Source organism: Sarcophilus harrisii, chromosome 6, assembly GCF_902635505.1.
Source record: "Sarcophilus harrisii chromosome 6, mSarHar1.11, whole genome shotgun sequence".
In the NCBI taxonomy this organism is placed as follows: Eukaryota; Metazoa; Chordata; class Mammalia; order Dasyuromorphia; family Dasyuridae; genus Sarcophilus; species Sarcophilus harrisii.
The window spans coordinates 11,083,710-11,089,709 of NC_045431.1; positions in this window are offsets into that span (position 1 = coordinate 11,083,710).

A 6,000-nucleotide genomic window follows, 5' to 3' on the forward strand; every position below is an offset into this window, starting at 1 on the left:
ATTATTTTTTAATAAACTTTTGAGAATATTTCCATGAGTCAATACGTTATAAAATATGTTTCATATAATGAAATAACTTGTGCTTGAGAGCAAGTCAGTCAAGAAGATTTGAATAAATTATTTATTAAATGTAGTTTTCATTATGTTCATTAATTTAATTACTTTTTAGCTTTATTAAATTATGTTCAGCATCGTGGTACATTCGGCAATAAGAAATTAAGTCAAAACCAGTCTTTGCCTTGTTGGGATGAGATGCTTGAAGGTAATTTGCATGTGGGAGGCAATGTGTAAACAGCTAAGTACTTAAAAGATATATTCAGGTGAAATGGAAGGTAATCTAAAAATAGAAGGCAATGGAGACATACAGAAAGGCCTTTTACAAAAGGTAGAAGGTAGGATCCGAGTTATTTTAAAGGAAGTAAAGGAAATTAAGTGATAGAAGGAAGAAAAGTATTTTAGGTGTGGGAGACAGACGTGGAAATCATAGAGTTGGGAGATGGATTTTGCAAAAGGAAGAAATCAAGAATCCACTAAAGTACAATGGAGATTGTGCTTTATTATTTTATTATATTCACAATTAGATATAAATTATACAATTGTAAATATACAAATTAAATCTGGAATTTATTCAAGAATTTATATCATATGCACTACTTGTTCAGTGTGATGAAATTACATTGTGTAGAGCAAGGGTGACAACGCTCTAAAGACCAAAGGAAATGTTGGGCCCCTGTGGACTGAATGTGGATCACAACATAGCATTCTCACTCTTTTTTATTGGCTACTTCTTGTTTTTTTTTTTTTCTTTTTCTTTTTTTGTCCTTTTTGATCTGATTTTTCTTGTGCAGAAAGATAATTGTGGGATTATGTATAAAAGAACTGCACATATTTAACCTATATTGGATTACTTGCTGTCTAGGGGAGGGGAGTGAGGGAAACAGAGGGAGAAAATTTTGGAACACAAGGTTTTGCAAGGGTGAATGTTGGAAACTATTTTTGCATGTATTTTGAAAATAAAAATGAGCAAATGAGGCTCCCAGGCTAAAAATTGCCCCTGTCACTATCTGAATACTCTGTCTCAGCTGCAAAAACATAGAGGGGAGTCCACTGGACTCCGTTATCATGAAAACCTTCATCATCAGGGATATTTTGATTGTATTCACTGACTCTGCAGGTAGATAGAGATTTGCCAGCTTGTTATCTTAGCAAATAAACTAGTTACTCAGCATTGTGCTTAGTAATCACATCTATTAGAAACAATAATTATATTAGAAAATATCCAACTCTTTTGAGAATGTTTGCCCAATAGGATTTACTCTTTCTTGACTACACGTCTCAGTTTGACATAATCTAAGTCCAATAGACCTGTGTGAATATTGTCATGGAAAGGACCAGGAAATTCTAGAAATTATCACATACTGTGGGATTTTACATTAAAGTTAAACTGTCATACAACATTAATTATGTACAAAAAATCAAAATTATATTTTGTAAAAACAAAGTTCAGAATATTACAAATCAGATTCAAACAGTAGTAGTTTGAGGATAAGTTAAATTCTGTTTTATCATACATATATGTTGTATATATACACACATATATAGTGAATATATATAATATATATGTTCATGTATTTATATATATACAATATAATATGTGTGTATATATATGTAATATATACAATATATACTTCTGATAACTTTTAGTGTATGCCAGAATTTATACAAAAGCTATTTTGTTTTAATTATCGACTGAAAGCCTATAAATTTAGAGGTCAAGTAATAGACCTCTAAATTCCTTTAAGACTCATGTATTACATGATTTGATTTCAGATATAAATTTTAGATCCCATATTTTGCTTTCATACCTGAGAGGAAAGGGTACTACATGCATATTCCCTAATAATACTGGGTACAGTTTATGGGAGACTGAAAAAGTAAAAATCTTGTCCAAAGTTTTACAATCTGTTAGTAGCAATGGTGAGATTCAACCCTAAGTCTTTAACTCTAAATCTACTTCTTTCTACTGTCCAAAACACAGGTCGGGCACTTACTACTTCCTATTGGAATCTCATTTCATCTCCTGAGGCCTTATTTAGCTCATCTGTAAAATGGTGAAAATAAGCTAGATAGCCACTAAGTTTCCTTTCAGTTATAAGGATTTTATGATCCAGTGGGGTCTCTACTAAGATATCCAATAGGAATTTCCGAACAATTTTCTCAAACTTTGTATTAAGGAAATATGATGGACGTGACTCTTTTCAACAATGAGGTGATTCAGGCCAGTTCCAATGGTCTTGTCAGGAAGACAGCCATCTGTACCCAGAAAGAGGACTATGGGGACTGAATGTGGATCACAACATAGCATTCTCACTCTTTTTTATTGGCTACTTCTTGTTTTTTTTTTTTTCTTTTTCTTTTTTTGTCCTTTTTGATCTGATTTTTCTTGTGCAGAAAGATAATTGTGGGATTATGTATAAAAGAACTGCACATATTTAACCTATATTGGATTACTTGCTGTCTAGGGGAGGGGAGTGAGGGAAACAGAGGGAGAAAATTTTGGAACACAAGGTTTTGCAAGGGTGAATGTTGGAAACTATTTTTGCATGTATTTTGAAAATAAAAAGCAATTATTAAAAATTTAAAAATGCTTCAGAAAAAAGAGAAGAGCATTATATTCAAAAGATGTAGTTGATAATACTGCTGAAGTCTTTCCTGATCACACCACATTATAGGTTTCACATTAATTCCCCAACACTACATTTTAGGAAGTACACTAGAAGGCTTGAAAGCATTCAAAAGAGCAAGGTTGCAATGGCAAAGAGACTGAAAATCAAGCTACGTGAAGATGAGTTAAAAGAATTAATTTTTGTCTTATTAAAGAGGAGATCTAGTGGGATGATGGTGGTTGTGCAGTAACCATCCTTAGGTATTTGGAGGACCTTTATGTGAAAGGAATTAAGCTTCTTCAGTTGGACCTTGAGGGCAGAACTAGAAAGGTGAAAGTTGCTGAAAGGAAGAGCTCAGTGTATTGTAAGTAAAGTTTCCTAAGAGAATGAGATACAAAAAAAAAAAAAAAAAAAAAAAAATGGGCTGATTCTGGGGACAGGAAATTTCAAATCAGGGAAAGCTGTGAGTAGGGCAAGCCTGCGAGAACCAGAGACACAGGCTGGAGCATTGTCCTTTGGTAGGGGTTTGTGAGGGGGAGAGAGAGGGGGAAAAATATGGAACACTAGTGAGAGGATGGATTAAAGAGAATGTAGAAAGGGAGAGACATATTGGGGCAGGAGAAAAAGTTACCGCCATATACTACATGGTAGCTTTCCATTTTGGGGGGTACCAATCTCTGACTGAGACAATTTTATTGACTGAAAAGGACAGAACAAAAGACCATTATTGGAAAAACACTTAAAAAGGGGGACAGCTAGGACATGTGGATGACAAAGTACTAGGTGTGGAGCCAGGAAGATCCTGTTCAAATCCAGCCTCAGACCCACAGTTATTGGATCACCCTGAGCAGATCGCTTAAGTCAGCTGTAGGATGGCCATAATAACAGCAGCTACCTCCCAGAATTCTTGTAAGAATCAAATGAGATAATATTTATAAAGTGCCTGACACATGAATAAAGTTCCCTTCCCATGAATAAAACACATTCACAAGGAGTATGGTTGGTCAAAGAATCACAATGTCATCTTTCCAGAATCTAACAAATCTAATATATTGGACTTGATGACAATACCTTATTATTAAAAGCTACTGCATGTTAATCCATAGAAATATCTGGTGGCTATGGAACAATTGCATATTCCTCATTGTGGCTTCGTGGCTTGGCTGACAGAAATATGAATTTTGGTTTCCCACCGTGAGATGGAAATGAGTCATTTCACACAAGATACTCTGCTTTGGAGCAATAGTTGGTCAAGATCAGACCTATGATTCTGAGAAGCTTCTTATTACTATTGTTCCTGTAAGTAAAAATGTATCCCCCTAAGTCTCTGAGTAAGCTGCAGAATGATGGCAGCCCCCATGGGAATCTCTGTCACAATTGGTGCAAGTTGGGTGAGATGACCCATAGAGAAGAATAAGATTCTGCAAAATCACAAGTTGACCTTGGTAGGTAGACATTGAGCTCAGGTGTTTCTCCATTAAGGAAGGATTTAAGTACTGTCAATACCCTCTAAATTCACTATCAAAGAGGGAAGTCTCACTCACTCCTCCCTATTATTGGATTCTCCAAATGTGGAGATATTCAAGGGGATGATTGGATCATCATTTGTCCAAAAAGTTGGAGAGATTTCGGTTCAGGCAAGAGATGAATTAGTTTAGATTTTAGTTCTCAGATTCTGTGATTCTGTACACACGTGATTATTTTCACTGATTGTGAATCTTTTTCCCCCTCTGTTAGAGAATATGTGTTTCCTCTGGTGGTAAACTGATAGACCCACAAACCCAGAACCAAGTATCCTAAAATACACACTTTATATCCTTGGATGTTAGATTTGTTTTGCTTTGTTTTCTTTTTGTTGTTGTTGTTTTTGGTTTTTTTGGCTTCTTCCTTAATTCCAAATCCAAGCCATTTTTCTAGTTTGCAAAATTCTGGGTCAGTTGAGTTCTACTCTAGCCCACGTGTGAAAATTAAGCTCCATTTTCTCCCTATTCACGCAATCCTTCCAATCATGGCCCTCTACCCACACACTCTCTTTGAATTTCCAATTTTCACTTGTTCTTTTGCTACCCATCCCTCTGGAATTCATTAGGCCATGGAATTGTTTATTTCTCCTTTCCAAGTATCATTTCAAAAGTTTCCACTTTGCTCTACACTATGATTATGGCTAAATGCTGTCCACCTTCCACTGGTCTTGGATCCTTCTCTTTCAAATGCCAAATTATTGTGGATTTTTTCCTATTTCCCTGTTAACCACCTTTTCGGGTTTTAAAAACAAATAGTTACTTACGGGAAATCACTTCCTCATACTCCCTTTCCTTTTATAAGAAAGTTTTTGAAAATATTTTCAATATGAAATGATACTTGGGTAACTGCAGACTTAATGAGCCACTAATATTTTTATACTGCAAAATGTAGGCTCTATGAAAATGTTACTGGGCCTTCAGCCCCCAATGGACTCTTATTTCCAAACAAAATTAGGGATTCAAACTTGCTGGTGGAGTATTCTAAATATCATCAGATCCTTCATATCAACCTTGTCATTGCCTAAAGAGAAAAAGTAGTTACATTTCCAGGAATGATGACTCCTTTAATGGACTGCGATAAATAAATAACAGGAGATTTGATTAAGTTTTGATGGTTGGGCCTGTGAGATTACTCTCATCTTTTCATAGTTCTAATTGTTCTAACACTGTACTAAACCAACTTGAAAAGTGGTTTCCTAAATGGGAAGCCACTAGTAAAATTCTCTCAGGAAGCATTTTCCATTTTCCTCTGTCATGTACATTATTAACTTTTAAACCAGACTTTGTTCAGACTGAGTTATCCGGGGCCTTCCCATGAGCTATAACCATCTCTTTGTGACGCCTTTTGCTTCCATCTACACTCCAACGTCCTGCTCCTTTCTGTGCTTGGGATAAAGATATTCCTAAGCGTTTTGGAGGAGAAAGGGCTCTCACAATTATCCTGCCTGGATTCAGCATCTGCTCAATCTTTGATCTTGGGATGTAGTAAAGTGTCAGCCAGACCCGAGTCATTTTAGATGGAGAAGCCGAGGAGTTTCATGGTTAATTGATTAAAACATTCTGAGGAAGGTAGGAGATCAAAGCCAGACTGGGAGTTTTATGTTCCTCCGGAGGCCTGGGGGTGTCACCCCAGTGACCTGGGGCAGGAGGGAACAGGCCGTGGCTTTATTATTTTTTAAACAATATTTGAACTCAAGTTGTCCCTCTCCTCTCCGCCATCCACAGTGCAGGCTCTGTGCTTCCCCAGGGATTTGATGGTTTGGGACAGGGCGCTTTTTCCTCGCCACGTAATCTGGGTCCTCCATTGTAAA